We start from the raw sequence: 25581 nt of genomic DNA on the forward strand, positions 1-25581 counted from the left end.
CACTGACACTCTCAGACACTCTCTTTCACTCTCTGTCACTCTCAGACACTCTCAGACACTCTCTATCACTCTCTGAAACTCTCTATCACTCTCTGAAACTCTATATCACTCTCTGACGCTCTCTATCGCTCTCTGACACTCTCTGACACTCTCGATCACTCTATGACCCTCTAAGACAGTCTCTATCACTCTCTATCACTCTCTGACACACTCTGACACTCTCTGACACTCTGTGAAGCTCTCTATCACTATCTATCACTCTCTATCGCTCTCTGACACTATCTGACACTCTCAGAAACTTTCTCTCACTCTCTGAGACTCTCTGACACTCTCTATCACTCTCTGACACTCTCTATCACTCTCTGACACTCTCTGACACTCTTTGACACTCTTCAGACACTCGCTATCACTCTCTGACTCTCTATCACTCTCAGACACTCTCTAGCACTCTCTGTCACTCTCTATCACTCTCTGACACTATCTGACACTCTCAGAAACTCTCTCTCACTCTCTGAGACTCTCAGACACTCTCTATCACTCTCTGACACTCTCTGTCACTCTCTGACACTCTCTGTCACTCTCAGACACTCTCTATCACTCTCTATCACTCTCAAACCCTCTTTGACGCTCTCAGACACTCTCTGACGCACTCAGACACTCCCTGACACTTTCTGATGCTCTCAGACACTCTCTGACACTGTCTGACGCTCTCAGACACTCTCAGACACTCTCTGTCACTCTCAGACACTCTCTGTCACTCTCTGACTCTCTCTGACGCTCTCAGACACACTCAATCACTCTCTATCACTCTCTGACACTCTCGATCACTCAATGACACTCTCTGAAAATCTCTATCACTCTCTATCACTCTCTATCACTCTCTATCACTCTCTATCGCTCTCTGACACTCTCTGACACTCTCTGACACTCTCAGACACTCTCTATCACTCTTTATCACTCTCTGACACTCTCTGATACTCTCTGTCGCTCTCTGACACTCTCTTTCACACTCTATCACTCTCTGACACTCTTTGATACTCTCTATCACTCTCTATCAGTCTCTGACGCTCTCTGACACTCTCTATCACTCAATGACACTCTGTGAAGCTCTCTGTCACTCTCTATCAGTCTCTGACGCTCTCTGACACTCTCTATCGCTCTCTATCACTCTCTGACACTCTCTGACACTCTCTGTCACTCTCTATCAATCTCTGACGCTCTCTGACACTCTCTATCACTCAATGACACTCTGGAACACACTCGATCACTCTCCATCACACTCTGACACTCTCTGACACTCTAAGACACTCTCTTTCACACTCCGTATAACTCTCTGACACTCTCTGACACTCTCTATCTCTCTCTGAAACTCTCTATCACTCTCTATCACACTCTGACACTCTCTGACACTCTCTAACACTCTCTATCACTCTCCGACACTCTCTGACACTCTCTCTTACTCAATGACACTCTGTGACACTCTCTATCACTCTCTATCACTCGATGACACTCTCTGACGCTCTCTATCACTCTCTATCACTCTCTGACACTCTCTGACACACTCTGACACTCTCTATCACTCTCTATCAGTCTCTGACACTCTGTGACACTCTCTGACACTCTCCATCACTCTATGACTCTCTTTGACACTCTCTATCACTCTCTATCACACCCTGACACTCTCTGACATCCTCTGATACACTCTGACGCACACTGACTCTCTCAGAGGCTCTCTATCACTTTCTATCACTCACTGACACTCTCAGACACTCTCTATCACTCTCTGACTCTCACTGACACTCTCAGACACTCTCTTTCACTCTCTGTCACTCTCAGACACTCTCAGACACTCTCTATCACTCTCTAACACTCTCTATCACTCCCTGACGCTCTCTGGCACTCTCCATCACTCAATGACACTCTCTGACACTCTCTATCACTCTCCATCACTCTCCATCACTCTCTGACACTCTCTGACACACTCTGACACTCTCAGACACTCTCTTTCACCATCCGTATCACTCTCTGAAACTCTGTGACACTCTCTATCAATCTCTGACACTCTCTATCACTCTCTATCACTCTCTGACACTCTCTGACACGCTCTATCACTCTCTATCACTCTCTGACACTGTCTGACACTCTCTATCACTCTCTATCACTCTCTATCACTCTCTGACACTATCTGACAATCTCTCTTACCCAATGACACTCTGTGACACTCTCTATCCCTCTCTATCAATCTATGACACACTCTGACGCTCTCGATAACTCTCTATCACTCTCTGACACACTCTGAAACACTCTGACACTCTCTATCACTCTCCATCACTCTCTGACACTCTGTGACACTCTCTGACTCTCTCCATCACTCAATGACACTCTCTGACACTCTCTATCACTCTCTGACACTCTCTGACACACTCTGACACTCTCTATCACTCTCTATCACTCTCTGACACTCTCTTACACTCTCTGACACTCTCCATCACTCTATGACACTCTCTGACACTCTCTATCCCTCTGTATCACTCTCTGACACTCTCTGACACCCTCTAACACACTCTGACACACTCTGACACTCTCTGACACTCTCAGAGGCTCTCTATCACTCTCTATCACTCTCTGACACTCTCAGACACTCTCTATCACTCTCTGACACTCACTGACACTCTCAGACACTCTCTGTCGCTCTCTATCACTCTCTGACAATCTATATCACTCTTTGACACTCTCTGACACTCGCAGAATCTCTCTACCACTCTCTATCACTCACTGACACTCTCAGACGCTCTCTATCACTCTCTGACACTCACTGACACTCTCAGACACTCGCTTTCTCTCTCTGTCACTCTCAGACACTCTCTGACACTCTATATCACTCACTGACACTCTCTATCGCTCTCTGACATTCTCTGACACACTCAATCTCTCTCTATCAATCTCTGACACTCTCTATCACTCTCTATCACTCTCTGACACACTCTGACACTCTCTGACAATCTCAGATACTCTCTGTCACTCTCTATCACTCTCTGACTCTCTCTATCACTCTCTATCACTCTCTGACACTCTCTATCACTCTCTGACACTCTCTATCACTCTCTGACACTCACTGACACTCTCAGACACTCTCTGTCACTCTCTAACTCTCTCTGACACTCTCTATCACTCTCTGACACTCTCTGACACTCTCAGAGGCTCTCTATCACTCTCTATCACTCACTGACACTCTCAGACACTCACAATCACTCTCTGACACTCACTGACACTCTCAGACTCTCTCTTTCACTCGCTGTCACTCTCAGGCTCTCTCAGACACTCTCTATCAATCTCTGAAACTCTCTATCACTCTCTGAAACTCTCTATCACTCTCTGACGCTCTCTATCGCTCTCTGACACTCTCTGACATAATCAATCACTTTCTATCACTCTCTGACACACTCTGACACTCTCGATCACTCTATGACCCTCTAAGACAGTCTCTATCACTCTCTATCACTCTCTGACACACTCTGACACTCTCTGACACTCTGTGAAGCTCTCTATCACTATCTATCACTCTCTATCACTCTCTGACACTATCTGACACTCTCAGAAACTTTCTCTCACTCTCTGAGACTCTCTGAGACTCTCAGACACTCTCTATCACTCTCTGACACTCTCTATCACTCTCTGACACTCTCTGACACTCTCTGACACTCTCTGACACTCTCTGACACTCCCTGACACTCTCTGTCGCTCTCGGACATTCTCAGACACATTCCATCACTCTCTGACACTCTCAGACCCTCTCTGAAACACTCTTTCACACTCTATCACTCTCTGACACACTCTCTCACTCTCTCACTCTCTGACAATCTCTGACACTCTCTGATACACTCTGACACTCTCACACGCTATCACTCTCTGACACTCTTATTCACTCTCTGACACTCACTGTCACTCTCTGACACTCTCAGACACTCTCAGACAGTCTCAGACACTCTCTGAGACTCTCTGACACTCTCACACCCTCTCTGACACACTCTGACACTCTCAGGCACTCTCAAACACTCTCTTTCACTCTCCAACACTCTATGACACTCTCTGTCACTCTCTGACACTCTCTATCACTCTCTGACACACTCTGAAACTCTCTGACACTATCTGACACACTCTGACACTCTCAGAGGCTCTCTATCACTCTCTATCACTCTCTGACACTCTCTATCACTCTCTGACACTCTCTATCACTCTCTGACACTCTCTATCACTCTCTGACACTCTCTGACACTCTCAGAGGCTCTCTATCACTCTCTATCACTCACTGACACTCTCAGACACTCTCTATCACTCTCTGACACTCACTGACACTCTCTGACACTCTCTATCACTCTCTGACACTCTCTGACACTCTCAGAGGCTCTCTTTCACTCTCTGTCACTCTCAGACACTCTCAGACACTCTCTATCACTCTCTGAAACTCTCTATCACTCTCTGAAACTCTCTATCACTCTCTGACGCTCTCTATCGCTCTCTGACACTCTCTGACATAATCAATCACTTTCTATCACTCTCTGACACACTCTGACACTCTCGATCACTCTATGACCCTCTAAGACAGTCTCTATCACTCTCTATCACTCTCTGACACACTCTGACACTCTCTGACACTCTGTGAAGCTCTCTATCACTATCTATCACTCTCTATCACTCTCTGACACTATCTGACACTCTCAGAAACTTTCTCTCACTCTCTGAGACTCTCTGAGACTCTCAGATACTCTCTATCACTCTCTGACACTCTCTATCACTCTCTGACACTCACTGACACTCTCAGACACTCTCTTTCACTCTCTGTCACTCTCAGACACTCTCTGAAACTCTCTATCACTCTCTGAAACTCTCTATCACTCTCTGAAACTCTCTATCACTGTCTGACGCTCTCTATCGCTCTCTGACACTCTCTGACATAATCAATCACTTTCTATCACTCTCTGACACACTCTGACACTCTCGATCACTCTATGACCCTCTAAGACAGTCTCTATCACTCTCTATCACTCTCTATCACTCTCTGACACACTCTGACACTCTCTGACACTCTGTGAAGCTCTCTATCACTATCTATCACTCTCTATCACTCTCTGACACTATCTGACACTCTCAGAAACTTTCTCTCACTCTCTGAGACTCTCTGAGACTCTCAGACACTCTCTATCACTCTCTATCACTCTCTGACACTCTCTATCACTCTCTGACACTCACTGACACTCTCAGACACTCTCTTTCACTCTCTGTCACTCTCAGACACTCTCAGACACTCTCTATCACTCTCTGAAACTCTCTATCACTCTCTGAAACTCTCTATCACTCTCTGACGCTCTCTATCGCTCTCTGACACTCTCTGACACTCTCGATCACTCTATGACCCTCTAAGACAGTCTCTATCACTCTCTATCACTCTCTGACACACTCTGACACTCTCTGACACTCTGTGAAGCTCTCTATCACTATCTATCACTCTCTATCGCTCTCTGACACTATCTGACACTCTCAGAAACTTTCTCTCACTCTCTGAGACTCTCTGACACTCTCTATCACTCTCTGACACTCTCTATCACTCTCTGACACTCTCTGACACTCTTTGACACTCTTCAGACACTCGCTATCACTCTCTGACTCTCTATCACTCTCAGACACTCTCTAGCACTCTCTGTCACTCTCTATCACTCTCTGACACTATCTGACACTCTCAGAAACTCTCTCTCACTCTCTGAGACTCTCAGACACTCTCTATCACTCTCTGACACTCTCTGTCACTCTCTGACACTCTCTGTCACTCTCAGACACTCTCTATCACTCTCTATCACACTCAAACCCTCTTTGACGCTCTCAGACACTCTCTGACGCACTCAGACACTCCCTGACACTTTCTGATGCTCTCAGACACTCTCTGACACTGTCTGACGCTCTCAGACACTCTCAGACACTCTCTGTCACTCTCAGACACTCTCTGTCACTCTCTGACTCTCTCTGACGCTCTCAGACACACTCAATCACTCTCTATCACTCTCTGACACTCTCGATCACTCAATGACACTCTCTGAAAATCTCTATCACTCTCTATCACTCTCTATCACTCTCTATCACTCTCTATCGCTCTCTGACACTCTCTGACACTCTCTGACACTCTCAGACACTCTCTATCACTCTTTATCACTCTCTGACACTCTCTGATACTCTCTGTCGCTCTCTGACACTCTCTTTCACACTCTATCACTCTCTGACACTCTTTGATACTCTCTATCACTCTCTATCAGTCTCTGACGCTCTCTGACACTCTCTATCACTCAATGACACTCTGTGAAGCTCTCTGTCACTCTCTATCAGTCTCTGACGCTCTCTGACACTCTCTATCGCTCTCTATCACTCTCTGACACTCTCTGACACTCTCTGTCACTCTCTATCAATCTCTGACGCTCTCTGACACTCTCTATCACTCAATGACACTCTGGAACACACTCGATCACTCTCCATCACACTCTGACACTCTCTGACACTCTAAGACACTCTCTTTCACACTCCGTATAACTCTCTGACACTCTCTGACACTCTCTATCTCTCTCTGAAACTCTCTATCACTCTCTATCACACTCTGACACTCTCTGACACTCTCTAACACTCTCTATCACTCTCCGACACTCTCTGACACTCTCTCTTACTCAATGACACTCTGTGACACTCTCTATCACTCTCTATCACTCGATGACACTCTCTGACGCTCTCTATCACTCTCTATCACTCTCTGACACTCTCTGACACACTCTGACACTCTCTATCACTCTCTATCAGTCTCTGACACTCTGTGACACTCTCTGACACTCTCCATCACTCTATGACTCTCTTTGACACTCTCTATCACTCTCTATCACACCCTGACACTCTCTGACATCCTCTGACACACTCTGACGCACACTGACTCTCTCAGAGGCTCTCTATCACTTTCTATCACTCACTGACACTCTCAGACACTCTCTATCACTCTCTGACTCTCACTGACACTCTCAGACACTCTCTTTCACTCTCTGTCACTCTCAGACACTCTCAGACACTCTCTATCACTCTCTAACACTCTCTATCACTCCCTGACGCTCTCTGGCACTCTCCATCACTCAATGACACTCTCTGACACTCTCTATCACTCTCCATCACTCTCCATCACTCTCTGACACTCTCTGACACACTCTGACACTCTCAGACACTCTCTTTCACCATCCGTATCACTCTCTGAAACTCTGTGACACTCTCTATCAATCTCTGACACTCTCTATCACTCTCTATCACTCTCTGACACTCTCTGACACGCTCTATCACTCTCTATCACTCTCTGACACTGTCTGACACTCTCTATCACTCTCTATCACTCTCTATCACTCTCTGACACTATCTGACAATCTCTCTTACCCAATGACACTCTGTGACACTCTCTATCCCTCTCTATCAATCTATGACACACTCTGACGCTCTCGATAACTCTCTATCACTCTCTGACACACTCTGAAACACTCTGACACTCTCTATCACTCTCCATCACTCTCTGACACTCTGTGACACTCTCTGACTCTCTCCATCACTCAATGACACTCTCTGACACTCTCTATCACTCTCTGACACTCTCTGACACACTCTGACACTCTCTATCACTCTCTATCACTCTCTGACACTCTCTTACACTCTCTGACACTCTCCATCACTCTATGACACTCTCTGACACTCTCTATCCCTCTGTATCACTCTCTGACACTCTCTGACACATTCTAACACACTCTGACACACTCTGACACTCTCTGACACTCTCAGAGGCTCTCTATCACTCTCTATCACTCTCTGACACTCTCAGACACTCTCTATCACTCTCTGACACTCACTGACACTCTCAGACACTCTCTGTCGCTCTCTATCACTCTCTGACAATCTATATCACTCTTTGACACTCTCTGACACTCGCAGAATCTCTCTACCACTCTCTATCACTCACTGACACTCTCAGACGCTCTCTATCACTCTCTGACACTCACTGACACTCTCAGACACTCGCTTTCTCTCTCTGTCACTCTCAGACACTCTCTGACACTCTATATCACTCACTGACACTCTCTATCGCTCTCTGACATTCTCTGACACACTCAATCTCTCTCTATCAATCTCTGACACTCTCTATCACTCTCTATCACTCTCTGACACACTCTGACACTCTCTGACAATCTCAGATACTCTCTGTCACTCTCTATCACTCTCTGACTCTCTCTATCACTCTCTATCACTCTCTGACACTCTCTATCACTCTCTGACACTCTCTATCACTCTCTGACACTCACTGACACTCTCAGACACTCTCTGTCACTCTCTAACTCTCTCTGACACTCTCTATCACTCTCTGACACTCTCTGACACTCTCAGAGGCTCTCTATCACTCTCTATCACTCACTGACACTCTCAGACACTCACAATCACTCTCTGACACTCACTGACACTCTCAGACTCTCTCTTTCACTCGCTGTCACTCTCAGGCTCTCTCAGACACTCTCTATCAATCTCTGAAACTCTCTATCACTCTCTGAAACTCTCTATCACTCTCTGACGCTCTCTATCGCTCTCTGACACTCTCTGACATAATCAATCACTTTCTATCACTCTCTGACACACTCTGACACTCTCGATCACTCTATGACCCTCTAAGACAGTCTCTATCACTCTCTATCACTCTCTGACACACTCTGACACTCTCTGACACTCTGTGAAGCTCTCTATCACTATCTATCACTCTCTATCACTCTCTGACACTATCTGACACTCTCAGAAACTTTCTCTCACTCTCTGAGACTCTCTGAGACTCTCAGACACTCTCTATCACTCTCTGACACTCTCTATCACTCTCTGACACTCTCTGACACTCTCTGACACTCTTCAGACACTCGCTATCACTCTCTGACTCTCTATCACTCTCAGACACTCTCTAGCACTCTCTGTCACTCTCTATCACTCTCTGACACTATCTGACACTCTCAGAAACTCTCTCTCACTCTCTGAGACTCTCAGACACTCTCTATCACTCTCTGACACTCTCTGTCACTCTCTGACACTCTCTGTCACTCTCAGACACTCGCTATCACTCTCTGATACTATCTATCACTCTCTGACACACACTGACACTCTCAGACACTCTCTGTCACTCTCAGACCCTCTCAGACACTCTCTATCACTCTCTATCACACTCAAACCCTCTTTGACGCTCTCAGACACTCTCTCACGCACTCAGACACACCCTGACACTTTCTGATGCTCTCAGACACTCTCTGACACTGTCTGACGCTCTCAGACACTCTCAGACACTCTCTGTCACTCTCAGACACTCTCTGTCACTCTCTGACTCTCTCTGACGCTCTCAGACACACTCAATCACTCTCTATCACTCTCTGACACTCTCGATCACTCAATGACACTCTCTGAAAATCTCTATCACTCTCTATCACTCTCTATCACTCTCTATCGCTCTCTGACACTCTCTGACACTCTCTGACACTCTCAGACACTCTCAGACACTCTCTATCACTCTTTATCACTCTCTGACACTCTCTGATACTCTCTATCACTCTCTGACACACTCTGACACACTCTGTCACTCTATGACACACTCTGACACTCTCTATCACTCTCTATCACTCTCTGACACAGTCTGACACTCTCTGACACTCTCAGACACTCTCTATCACTCTCTGACACTCTCTATCACTCTCTGACATTCCCTGACACTCTCTATCACTCTCTGACACACTCTGACACTCTCTGACAATCTCAGATACTCTCTGTCACTCTCTATCACTCTCTATCACTCTCTGACACTCTCTATCACTCTCTATCACTCTCTTACACTCTCTATCACTCTCTGACACACTCTATCACTCTCTGACACTCACTGACACTCTCAGACACTCTCTGTCACTCTCTAACTCTCTCTGTCACTCTCTAACTCTCTCTGACACTCTCTATCACTCTCTGACACTCTCTGACACTCTCAGAGGCTCTCTATCACTCTCTATCACTCACTGACACTCTCAGACACTCACAATCACTCTCTGACACTCACTGACACTCTCAGACTCTCTCTTTCACTCGCTGTCACTCTCAGGCTCTCTCAGACGCTCTCTATCACTCTCTGACAATCTCTGACACACTCAATCACTCTATGACACACTCTGACACTCTCTATCACTCTCTATCACTCTCTGACACACTCTGACACTCTCTGACACTCTCAGACATTCTATGTCACTCTCTATCACTCTCTGACACTCTCTATCACTCTCTGACACTCTATCACTCTCTTACAATCTCTAACACTCAATGACACACTCTGAAACTCTCTATCACTCTCTGACACTCACTGACACTCTCAGACACTCGCTGTCACTCTCAGACACTCTCTGTCACTCTCAGACACTCTCAGACACTCTGTTTCGCTCTCTGACACTCTCTGACACACTCTGACACTTTCTGACACTCTCAGACACTCTCTATCACTCTCTGACCCTCTGTGACACTCTCAGAATCTCTCTCTCACTCTCTGAAACTCTCAGACACTCTCTATCACTCTCTGACACTCTCTATCACTCTCTGACATTCTCAGACACTCTCTATCACTCTCTGACACTCTCTGACACTCTCTGACACTCTCTGACACTCTCTGACACTCTCTGTCACTCTCTGACATTCCCTATCACTCTCTGACACTCTCTATCACTCTCTGACATTCTCAGACACTCTCTATCACTCTCTGACACTCTCTATCACTCTCTGACACTATCTGACACTCTCTATCACTCTCTGACACTCACTGACACTCTCAGGCGCTCTCTGTCACTCTCAGACTCTCTCTATCACTCTCTGACACTCTCTGACACTGTCTATCACTCAATGACACTCTGTGACACTCTCTATCACTCTCTATCACTCTCTGACACTCTCTATCGCTCTCTGACATTCTCTGACACACTCAATCTCTCTCTATCACTCTCTGACACTCTCTATCACTCTATGATACTCTCTGACACTCTCTCTCACTCTCTATCACTCTCTATCACTCTCTGAAACACTCTGACACTCTCTGACACTCTCAGACACTCTCTGTCACTCTCTATCACTCTCTGACACTCTCTATCACTCTCTGACACTCTATCACTCTCTATCAATCTCTTACAATCTCTAACACTCTCTGACACTCTCTGACACACTCGATCACACTCTGACACTTTCTGACACTCTCTATCACTCAATGACACACTCTGAAACTCTCTTTCACTCTCTTTCACTCTCTATCACTCTCTATCACTCTTTATCACTCTCTATCACTCTCTATCACTCTCTGACACTCACTGACACTCTCAGACACTCGCTGTCACTCTCAGACACTCTCAGACACTCTCTGTCACTCTCTGTCACTCTCAGACACTCTCAGACACTCTCTTTCGCTCTCTGACACTCTCTGACACACTCTGACACTTTCTGACACTCTCAGACACTCTCTACCACTCTCTATCACTCTCTGACACTCTCTGACACTCTCAGAATCTCTCTCTCACTCTCTGAAACTCTGAGACACTCTCTATCACTCTCTGACACTCTCTATCACTCTCTGACATTCTCAGACACTCTCTATCACTCTCTGACACTGTCTATCACTCTCTGACACTCACTGACACTCTCAGACACTCTCTGTCACTCTCTAACTCTCTCTGACACTCTCTATCACTCTCTGACACTCTCTGACACTCTCAGAGGCTCTCTATCACTCTCTATCACTCACTGACACTCTCAGACACTCACAATCACTCTCTGACACTCACTGACACTCTCAGACTCTCTCTTTCACTCGCTGTCACTCTCAGGCTCTCTCAGACACTCTCTATCAATCTCTGAAACTCTCTATCACTCTCTGAAACTCTCTATCACTCTCTGACGCTCTCTATCGCTCTCTGACACTCTCTGACATAATCAATCACTTTCTATCACTCTCTGACACACTCTGACACTCTCGATCACTCTATGACCCTCTAAGACAGTCTCTATCACTCTCTATCACTCTCTGACACACTCTGACACTCTCTGACACTCTGTGAAGCTCTCTATCACTATCTATCACTCTCTATCACTCTCTGACACTATCTGACACTCTCAGAAACTTTCTCTCACTCTCTGAGACTCTCTGAGACTCTCAGACACTCTCTATCACTCTCTGACACTCTCTATCACTCTCTGACACTCTCTGACACTCTCTGACACTCTTCAGACACTCGCTATCACTCTCTGACTCTCTATCACTCTCAGACACTCTCTAGCACTCTCTGTCACTCTCTATCACTCTCTGACACTATCTGACACTCTCAGAAACTCTCTCTCACTCTCTGAGACTCTCAGACACTCTCTATCACTCTCTGACACTCTCTGTCACTCTCTGACACTCTCTGTCACTCTCAGACACTCGCTATCACTCTCTGATACTATCTATCACTCTCTGACACACACTGACACTCTCAGACACTCTCTGTCACTCTCAGACCCTCTCAGACACTCTCTATCACTCTCTATCACACTCAAACCCTCTTTGACGCTCTCAGACACTCTCTCACGCACTCAGACACACCCTGACACTTTCTGATGCTCTCAGACACTCTCTGACACTGTCTGACGCTCTCAGACACTCTCAGACACTCTCTGTCACTCTCAGACACTCTCTGTCACTCTCTGACTCTCTCTGACGCTCTCAGACACACTCAATCACTCTCTATCACTCTCTGACACTCTCGATCACTCAATGACACTCTCTGAAAATCTCTATCACTCTCTATCACTCTCTATCACTCTCTATCGCTCTCTGACACTCTCTGACACTCTCTGACACTCTCAGACACTCTCAGACACTCTCTATCACTCTTTATCACTCTCTGACACTCTCTGATACTCTCTATCACTCTCTGACACACTCTGACACACTCTGTCACTCTATGACACACTCTGACACTCTCTATCACTCTCTATCACTCTCTGACACAGTCTGACACTCTCTGACACTCTCAGACACTCTCTATCACTCTCTGACACTCTCTATCACTCTCTGACATTCCCTGACACTCTCTATCACTCTCTGACACACTCTGACACTCTCTGACAATCTCAGATACTCTCTGTCACTCTCTATCACTCTCTATCACTCTCTGACACTCTCTATCACTCTCTATCACTCTCTTACACTCTCTATCACTCTCTGACACACTCTATCACTCTCTGACACTCACTGACACTCTCAGACACTCTCTGTCACTCTCTAACTCTCTCTGTCACTCTCTAACTCTCTCTGACACTCTCTATCACTCTCTGACACTCTCTGACACTCTCAGAGGCTCTCTATCACTCTCTATCACTCACTGACACTCTCAGACACTCACAATCACTCTCTGACACTCACTGACACTCTCAGACTCTCTCTTTCACTCGCTGTCACTCTCAGGCTCTCTCAGACGCTCTCTATCACTCTCTGACAATCTCTGACACACTCAATCACTCTATGACACACTCTGACACTCTCTATCACTCTCTATCACTCTCTGACACACTCTGACACTCTCTGACACTCTCAGACATTCTATGTCACTCTCTATCACTCTCTGACACTCTCTATCACTCTCTGACACTCTATCACTCTCTTACAATCTCTAACACTCAATGACACACTCTGAAACTCTCTATCACTCTCTGACACTCACTGACACTCTCAGACACTCGCTGTCACTCTCAGACACTCTCTGTCACTCTCAGACACTCTCAGACACTCTGTTTCGCTCTCTGACACTCTCTGACACACTCTGACACTTTCTGACACTCTCAGACACTCTCTATCACTCTCTGACCCTCTGTGACACTCTCAGAATCTCTCTCTCACTCTCTGAAACTCTCAGACACTCTCTATCACTCTCTGACACTCTCTATCACTCTCTGACATTCTCAGACACTCTCTATCACTCTCTGACACTCTCTGACACTCTCTGACACTCTCTGACACTCTCTGACACTCTCTGACATTCCCTATCACTCTCTGACACTCTCTATCACTCTCTGACATTCTCAGACACTCTCTATCACTCTCTGACACTCTCTATCACTCTCTGACACTATCTGACACTCTCTATCACTCTCTGACACTCACTGACACTCTCAGGCGCTCTCTGTCACTCTCAGACTCTCTCTATCACTCTCTGACACTCTCTGACACTGTCTATCACTCAATGACACTCTGTGACACTCTCTATCACTCTCTATCACTCTCTGACACTCTCTATCGCTCTCTGACATTCTCTGACACACTCAATCTCTCTCTATCACTCTCTGACACTCTCTATCACTCTATGATACTCTCTGACACTCTCTCTCACTCTCTATCACTCTCTATCACTCTCTGAAACACTCTGACACTCTCTGACACTCTCAGACACTCTCTGTCACTCTCTATCACTCTCTGACACTCTCTATCACTCTCTGACACTCTATCACTCTCTATCAATCTCTTACAATCTCTAACACTCTCTGACACTCTCTGACACACTCGATCACACTCTGACACTTTCTGACACTCTCTATCACTCAATGACACACTCTGAAACTCTCTTTCACTCTCTTTCACTCTCTATCACTCTCTATCACTCTTTATCACTCTCTATCACTCTCTATCACTCTCTGACACTCACTGACACTCTCAGACACTCGCTGTCACTCTCAGACACTCTCAGACACTCTCTGTCACTCTCTGTCACTCTCAGACACTCTCAGACACTCTCTTTCGCTCTCTGACACTCTCTGACACACTCTGACACTTTCTGACACTCTCAGACACTCTCTACCACTCTCTATCACTCTCTGACACTCTCTGACACTCTCAGAATCTCTCTCTCACTCTCTGAAACTCTGAGACACTCTCTATCACTCTCTGACACTCTCTATCACTCTCTGACATTCTCAGACACTCTCTATCACTCTCTGACACTGTCTATCACTCTCTGACACTCTCCATCACTCAATGACACTCTCTGAAAATCTATATCACTCTCTATCACTCTCTGACACTCTCTGACACTCTCAGACACACTGTGACACTCTCAGACACTCTCTGACACTCTCAGAGGCTCTCTATCACTCTCGATCACTCACTGACACACTCAAAAACTCTCGATCACTCACTGACACACTCAAAAACTCTCTATCACTCTCTGACACTCACTGACACTCTCAGACACTCTCTTTCGCTCTTTGTCAGTCCTAGACACTCTCAGACACTCTCTATCACTCTCTGACAATCTATATCACTCTCTGACACTCTCTATCACTCTCTGACACTCTCTGACACTCTCTATCACTCAATGACACTCTGTGACACTCTCTCTCACTCTCTATCACTATCTGACACTCTCTCACACACTCAGACCCTCTGTGACACACTCTGACACTCTCTATCACTCTATGACACTCTCTGACGCTCTCAGACACTCTCTGTCACTCTCTGTAACTCTCTAACTCTCTCTGACACTCTCTATCACTCACTGACACTCTCTTACAATCGCTGTCACTCTCTATCACTCTCTGACACTCTCTGACACTATCTATCACTCAATGACACTCTGTGACACTCTCGATCACTATCAGACGCTCTCTGACACACTCAGACCGTCTGTGACACACTCTGACACTCTCTATCACTCTATGACACTCTCTGACGCTCTCAGACACTCTCTGTCACTCTCATCACGCTCTAACTCTCTCTGACACTCTCTATCACTCTATGACACTCTCTGACACTCTCAGACATTCCCTCTCACTCTCTATCACTCTCTGACACTCTCTATCACTCAATGACACACTCTAAAAATCTCTATCACTATCTATCGCTCTCTGACTCTCTCTGAAACTCTCTGAAACACTCTGACACTCTCAGAAACTCTCTGACACTCTCAGACACTCTCTATCATTCTTTATCACTCTCTGACACTCTCTGACATCTCTGACACTCTCTATCACTCGCTCACACTCTCTATCACTCTCTATCAATCTCTGACACTCTCTGACACTCTCTGACACTCTCAGACACTCTCTGTCACTCTCAGACACTCGCTATCACTCTCTGACACTCTCCATCACTCGCTATCACTCTTTGACACTCTCTGACAATCTCTATCACTCTCTATCACTCTCTGACACTCTCTATCACTCTCTGACACTCTCTATCACTCTCTGACATTCTCTATCGCTCTCTGACACTCTCTGACACTCTCTGACACTCTCTGACACTCTCAGACACTCTCAGACACTCTCTGTCACTCTCAGACACTCGCTATCACTCTCTGACACTCTATCATTCTCTGACACTCACTGACACTCTCTGACACTCTCAGACACTCGCTTTCTCTCTCTGCAACTCTCTGTCACTCTCAGACACTCTCAGACACTCTCTATCACTCTCTGACACTCTCTATCACTCTCTGACACTCTCTATCGCTCTGTGACATTCTCTGACACACTCAATCTCTCTCTATCACTCTCTGACACTCTCTATCACTCTATGATACTCTCTGACACTCTCCATCACTCTCTATCACTCTCTGACACACTCTGACACTCTCTGACACTCTCAGACACTCGCTTTCTCTCTCTGTCACTCTCAGACACTCTCAGACACTCTCTGACACTGTCTATCACTCTCTGACACTCTCTATCACTCTCTGACACTCTCGATCACTCTCTGACACTCACTGACACTCTCAGACACTCTCTGTCACTCTCTGTCACTCTCTAACTCTCTCTGACACTCTCTATCACTCACTGACACTCTCTTACAATCGCTGTCACTCTCAGGCTCTCTCAGACGCTCTCTATCACTCTCTGACACTCTCTATCACTCTCTGACACTCTCAATCGCTCTCTGACACTCTTTGACACACTCAATCACTCTCTATCACTCTCTGACACACTCTGACACTCTTTATCACTCTATGACACTCTCTGACACTCTCTGACACTCTCTTTCACTCTCTATCACTCTCTGACACACTCTGACACTCTCTGACACTCTCAGACATTCTATGTCACTCTCTATCACTCTCTGACACTCTCTATCACTCTCTGACACTCTCTATCACTCCTTGACACTCTATCACTCTCTATCAATCTCTTACAATCTCTAACACTCTCTGACACTCTCTGACACACTCTGACACTTTCTGACACTCTCAGACACTCTCTACCACTCTCTATCACTCTCTGACACTCTCAGAATCTCTCACTCTCTGAAACTCTGAGACACTCTCTATCACTCTCTGACACTCTCTATCACTCTCTGACATTCTCAGACACTCTCTATCACTCTCTGACACTGTCTATCACTCTCTGACACTCTCCATCACTCAATGACACTCTCTGAAAATCTCTATCACTCTCTATCACTCTCTGACACTCTCTGACACTCTCAGACACACTCTGACACTCTCAGACACTCTCTATCACTCTTTATCACTCTCTGACACTCTCGATCACACTCTATCACTCTCTGACACTCTCTGACACTCTCTATCACTCTCTGACACTCTCTGACACTCTCTATCACTCTCTATCACTCTCTGACACTCTGTGAAGCTCTCTATCACTCTCTATCACTCTCTGACACTCTCTCACTCTCTGACACTCTCTATCACTCTCTATCACTCTCTATCACTCTGACACTCTCTGACACTCTCTATCACTCTCTATCAATCTCTGACGCTCTCTGACACTCTCTATCACTCAATGACACTCTGTAACACTCTCTATCACTCTCAGACTCTCTCAGACACTCTCTATCTCTCTCTGACACTCTCTGACACACTCAGAGGCTCTCTATCACTCTCAATCACTCACTGGCACACTCAAAAACTCTCGATCACTCACTGACACACTCAAAAACTCTCTATCACTCTCTGACACTCTCAGACACTCTCTTTCGCTCTCTGTCACTCTCAGACACTGTACATCACTCTCTGACAATCTATATCACTCTCTGACACTCTCTATCGCTCTCTGGCACTCTCAGACACTCTCGATCACTCTCTATCACTCTCTGACACTCTCTGACACTCTCCATCACTCAATGACACTCTCTGACAATCTCTATCACTCTCTATCACTCTCTGACACTCTCTGACACTCTCTGACACTCTCAGACACACTCTGACACTCTCAGACACTCTCTATCACTCTTTATCACTCTCTGACACTCTCGATCACACTCTATCACTCTCTGACACTCTCTGACACTCTCTATCACTCTCTGACACTCTCTGACACTCTCTATCCCTCTCTATCACTCTCTGACACTCTGTGAAGCTCTCTATCACTCTCTATCACTCTCTGACACTCTCTATCACTCTCTGACACTCTCTATCACTCTCTATCACTCTCTGACACTCTCAGACACTCTCTGTCACTCTCAGACACTCGCTATCACTCTCTGACACTCTATCATTCTCTGACACTCACTGACACTCTCTGACACTCTCAGACACTCGCTTTCTCTCTCTGCAACTCTCTGTCACTCTCAGACACTCTCAGACACTCTCTATCACTCTCTGACACTCTCTATCACTCTCTGACACTCTCTATCGCTCTCTGACATTCTCTGACACACTCAATCTCTCTCTATCACTCTCTGACACTCTCTATCACTCTATGATACTCTCTGACACTCTCCATCACTCTCTATCACTCTCTGACACACTCTGACACTCTCTGACACTCTCAGACACTCGCTTTCTCTCTCTGTCACTCTCAGATACTCTCAGACACTCTCTGACACTGTCTATCACTCTCTGACACTGTCTATCACTCTCTGACACTCTCGATCACTCTCTGACACTCACTGACACTCTCAGACACTCTCTGTCACTCTCTGTCACTCTCTAACTCTCTCTGACACTCTCTATCACTCACTGACACTCTCTTACAATCGCTGTCACTCTCAGGCTCTCTCAGACGCTCTCTATCACTCTCTGACACTCTCTATCACTCTCTGACACTCTCAATTGCTCTCTGACACTCTTTGACACACTCAATCACTCTCTATCACACTCTGACACACTCTGACACTCTTTATCACTCTATGACACTCTCTGACACTCTCTGACACTCTCTTTCACTCTCTATCACTCTCTGACACACTCTGACACTCTCTGACACTCTCAGACATTCTATGTCACTCTCTATCACTCTCTGACACTCTCTATCACTCTCTGACACTCTCTATCACTCTCTGACACTCTATCACTCTCTATCAATCTCTTACAATCTCTAACACTCTCTGACACTCTCTGACACACTCGATCACACTCTGACACTTTCTGACACTCTCTATCACTCAATGACACACTCTGAAACTCTCTTTCACTCTCTATCACTCTCTATCACTCTCTATCACTCTCTGACACTCACTGACACTCTCAGACACTCGCTGTCACTCTCAGACACTCTCTTTCGCTCTCTGACACTCTCTGACACACTCTGACACTTTCTGACACTCTCAGACACTCTCTACCACTCTCTATCACTCTCTGACACTCTCAGAATCTCTCTCTCACTCTCTGAAACTCTGAGACACTCTCTATCACTCTCTGACACTCTCTATCACTCTCTGACATTCTCAGACACTCTCTATCACTCTCTGACACTGTCTATCACTCTCTGACACTCTCCATCACTCAATGACACTCTCTGAAAATCTCTATCACTCTCTATCACTCTCTGACACTCTCTGACACTCTCAGACACACTCTGACACTCTCAGACACTCTCTATCACTCTTTATCACTCTCTGACACTCTCGATCACACTCTATCACTCTCTGACACTCTCTGACACTCTCTATCACTCTCTGACACTCTCTGACACTCTCTATCACTCTCTATCACTCTCTGACACTCTGTGAAGCTCTCTATCACTCTCTGTCACTCTCTGACACTCTCTGACACTCTCTATCACTCTCTGACACTCTCTATCACTCTCTATCACTCTCTGACACTCTCTGACACTCTCTGACACTCTCTATCACTCTCTATCAATCTCTGACGCTCTCTGACACTCTCTATCACTCAATGACACTCTGTAACACTCTCTATCACTCTCAGACTCTCTCAGACACTCTCTATCTCTCTCTGACACTCTCTGACACACTCAGAGGCTCTCTATCACTCTCAATCACTCACTGGCACACTCAAAAACTCTCGATCACTCACTGACACACTCAAAAACTCTCTATCACTCTCTGACACTCTCAGACACTCTCTTTCGCTCTCTGTCACTCTCAGACACTGTACATCACTCTCTGACAATCTATATCACTCTCTGACACTCTCTATCGCTCTCTGGCACTCTCAGACACTCTCGATCACTCTCTATCACTCTCTGACACTCTCTGACACTCTCCATCACTCAATGACACTCTCTGACAATCTCTATCACTCTCTATCACTCTCTGACACTCTCTGACACTCTCTGACACTCTCAGACACACTCTGACACTCTCAGACACTCTCTATCACTCTTTATCACTCTCTGACACTCTCGATCACACTCTATCACTCTCTGACACTCTCTGACACTCTCTATCACTCTCTGACACTCTCTGACACTCTCTATCACTCTCTGACACTCTCTATCACTCTCTATCACTCTCTGACACTCTCTGACACTCTCTGACACTCTCTATCACTCTCTATCAATCTCTGACGCTCTCTGACACTCTCTATCACTCAATGACACTCTGTAACACTCTCTATCACTCTCAGACTCTCTCAGACACTCTCTATCTCTCTCTGACACTCTCTGACACACTCAGAGGCTCTCTATCACTCTCAATCACTCACTGGCACACTCAAAAACTCTCGATCACTCACTGACACACTCAAAAACTCTCTATCACTCTCTGACACTCTCAGACACTCTCTTTCGCTCTCTGTCACTCTCAGACACTGTACATCACTCTCTGACAATCTATATCACTCTCTGACACTCTCTATCGCTCTCTGGCACTCTCAGACACTCTCGATCACTCTCTATCACTCTCTGACACTCTCTGACACTCTCCATCACTCAATGACACTCTCTGACAATCTCTATCACTCTCTATCACTCTCTGACACTCTCTGACACTCTCTGACACTCTCAGACACACTCTGACACTCTCAGACACTCTCTATCACTCTTTATCACTCTCTGACACTCTCGATCACACTCTATCACTCTCTGACACTCTCTGACACTCTCTATCACTCTCTGACACTCTCTGACACTCTCTATCCCTCTCTATCATTCTTTATCACTCTCTGACACTCTCTGACATCTCTGAAACTCTCTATCACTCTCTCACACTCTCTATCACTCTCTATCAATCTCTGACACTCTCTGACACTCTCCATCACTCGCTATCACTCTTTGACACTCTCTGACAAGCTCTATCACTCTCTGACACTCTCTATCACTCTCTGTCACTCTCTGTCACTCTCTAACTCTCTCTGACACTCTCTATCACTCACTGACACTCTCTTACAATCGCTGCCAGTCTCAGGCTCTCTCAGACGCTCTCTATCACTCTCTGACACTCTCTATCACTCTCTGACACTCTCAATCGCTCTCTGACACTCTCTGACACACTCAATCACTCTCTATCACTCTCTGACACACTCTGACAATCTCTATCACTCTCTATCACTCTCTGACACTCTCTGACACTCTCTGACACTCTCAGACACACTCTGACACTCTCAGACACTCTCTATCACTCTTTATCACTCTCTGACACTCTCGATCACACTCTATCACTCTCTGACACTCTCTGACACTCTCTATCACTCTCTGACACTCTCTGACACTCTCTATCACTCTCTGACACTCTCTATCACTCTCTATCACTCTCTGACACTCTCTGACACTCTCTGACACTCTCTATCACTCTCTATCAATCTCTGACGCTCTCTGACACTCTCTATCACTCAATGACACTCTGTAACACTCTCTATCACTCTCAGACTCTCTCAGACACTCTCTATCTCTCTCTGACACTCTCTGACACACTCAGAGGCTCTCTATCACTCTCAATCACTCACTGGCACACTCAAAAACTCTCGATCACTCACTGACACACTCAAAAACTCTCTATCACTCTCTGACACTCTCAGACACTCTCTTTCGCTCTCTGTCACTCTCAGACACTGTACATCACTCTCTGACAATCTATATCACTCTCTGACACTCTCTATCGCTCTCTGGCACTCTCAGACACTCTCGATCACTCTCTATCACTCTCTGACACTCTCTGACACTCTCCATCACTCAATGACACTCTCTGACAATCTCTATCACTCTCTATCACTCTCTGACACTCTCTGACACTCTCTGACACTCTCAGACACACTCTGACACTCTCAGACACTCTCTATCACTCTTTATCACTCTCTGACACTCTCGATCACACTCTATCACTCTCTGACACTCTCTGACACTCTCTATCACTCTCTGACACTCTCTGACACTCTCTATCCCTCTCTATCATTCTTTATCACTCTCTGACACTCTCTGACATCTCTGAAACTCTCTATCACTCTCTCACACTCTCTATCACTCTCTATCAATCTCTGACACTCTCTGACACTCTCCATCACTCGCTATCACTCTTTGACACTCTCTGACAAGCTCTATCACTCTCTGACACTCTCTATCACTCTCTGTCACTCTCTGTCACTCTCTAACTCTCTCTGACACTCTCTATCACTCACTGACACTCTCTTACAATCGCTGCCAGTCTCAGGCTCTCTCAGACGCTCTCTATCACTCTCTGACACTCTCTATCACTCTCTGACACTCTCAATCGCTCTCTGACACTCTCTGACACACTCAATCACTCTCTATCACTCTCTGACACACTCTGACACTCTTTATCACTCTATGACACTCTCTGACACTCTCTTTCACTCTCTATCACTCTCTGACACACTCTGACACTCTCTGACACTCTCAGACATTCTATGTCACTCTCTATCACTCTCTGACACTCTCTATCACTCTCTGACACTCTCTATCACTCTCAGACACTCTCTGACACACTCAATCACTCTCTATCACTCTCTGACACACTCTGACACTCTTTATCACTCTATGACACTCTCTGACACTCTCTTTCACTCTCTATCACTCTCTGACACACTCTGACACTCTCTGACACTCTCAGACATTCTATGTCACTCTCTATCACTCTCTGACACTCTCTATCACTCTCTGACACTCTATCACTCTCTATCAAGCTCTTACAATCTCTAACACTCTCTGACACTCTCTGACACACTCGATCACACTCTGACACTTTCTGACACTCTCTATCACTCAATGACACACTCTGAAACTCTATTTCTCTCTCTATCACTCTCTATCACTCTCTATCACTCTCTGACACTCACTGACACTCTCAGACACTCTCAGACACTCGCTGTCACTCTCAGACACTCTCTGTCACTCTCAGACACTCTCAGACACTCTCAGACACTCTCTTTCGCTCTCTGACACTCTCTGACACACTCTGACACACTCTGACATTTTCTGACACTTTCTGACACTCTCAGACACTCTCTACCACTCTCTATCACTCTCTGACACTCTCAGAATCTCTCTCTCACTCTCTGAAACTCTGAGACACTCTCTATCACTCTCTGACACTCTATATCACTCTCTGACATTCTCAGACACTCTCTATCACTCTCTGACACTGTCTATCACTCTCTGACACTCTCCATCACTCAATGACACTCTCTGAAAATCTCTATCACTCTCTATCACTCTCTGACACTCTCTGACACTCTCTACCACTCTCAGACACACTCTGACACTCTCAGACACTCTCTATCACTCTTTATCACTCTCTGACACTCTCGATCACACTCTATCACTCTCTGACACTCTCTGACACTCTCTATCACTCTCTGACACTCTCTGACACTCTCTACCACTCTCTATCACTCTCTGACACTCTGTGAAGCTCTCTATCACTCTCTATCACTCTCTGACACTCTCTATCACTCTCTGACACTCTCTATCACTCTCTATCACTCTCTATCAATCTCTGACGCTCTCTGACACTCTCTATCACTCAATGACACTCTGTAACACTCTCTATCACTCTCTATCACTCTCTATCACTCTCAGACACTCTCAGACACTCTCTATCTCTCTCTGACACTCTCTGACACTCTCAGAGGCTCTCTATCACTCTCGATCACTCACTGACACACTCAAAAACTCTCGATCACTCACTGACACACTCAAAAACTCTCTATCACTCTCTGACACTCACTGACACTCTCAGACACTCTCTTTCGCTCTTTGTCAGTCCTAGACACTCTCAGACACTCTCTATCACTCTCTGACAATCTATATCACTCTCTGACACTCTCTATCACTCTCTGACACTCTCTGACACTCTCTATCACTCAATGACACTCTGTGACACTCTCTCTCACTCTCTATCACTATCTGACACTCTCTCACACACTCAGACCCTCTGTGACACACTCTGACACTCTCTATCACTCTATGACACTCTCTGACGCTCTCAGACACTCTCTGTCACTCTCTGTAACTCTCTAACTCTCTCTGACACTCTCTATCACTCTCTGACACTGTCTATCACTCTCTGACACTCTCCATCACTCAATGACACTCTCTGAAAATCTCTATCACTCTCTATCACTCTCTGACACTCTCTGACACTCTCTACCACTCTCAGACACACTCTGACACTCTCAGACACTCTCTATCACTCTTTATCACTCTCTGACACTCTCGATCACACTCTATCACTCTCTGACACTCTCTGACACTCTCTATCACTCTCTGACACTCTCTGACACTCTCTACCACTCTCTATCACTCTCTGACACTCTGTGAAGCTCTCTATCACTCTCTATCACTCTCTGACACTCTCTATCACTCTCTGACACTCTCTATCACTCTCTATCACTCTCTATCAATCTCTGACGCTCTCTGACACTCTCTATCACTCAATGACACTCTGTAACACTCTCTATCACTCTCTATCACTCTCTATCACTCTCAGACACTCTCAGACACTCTCTATCTCTCTCTGACACTCTCTGACACTCTCAGAGGCTCTCTATCACTCTCGATCACTCACTGACACACTCAAAAACTCTCGATCACTCACTGACACACTCAAAAACTCTCTATCACTCTCTGACACTCACTGACACTCTCAGACAATCTCTTTCGCTCTCTGTCACTCTCAGACACTGTCTATCACTCTCTGACAATCTATATCACTCTCGATCTCTCTCTATCGCTCTCTGGCACTCTCAGACACTCTCTATCACTCTCTATCACTATCTGACACTCTCTGACACACTCAGACCCTCTGTGACACACTCTGACACTCTCTATCACTCTATGACACTCTCTGACGCTCTC

Source organism: Heterodontus francisci, unplaced genomic scaffold (genome assembly GCF_036365525.1).
Source record: "Heterodontus francisci isolate sHetFra1 unplaced genomic scaffold, sHetFra1.hap1 HAP1_SCAFFOLD_93, whole genome shotgun sequence".
In the NCBI taxonomy this organism is placed as follows: domain Eukaryota; kingdom Metazoa; phylum Chordata; class Chondrichthyes; order Heterodontiformes; family Heterodontidae; genus Heterodontus; species Heterodontus francisci.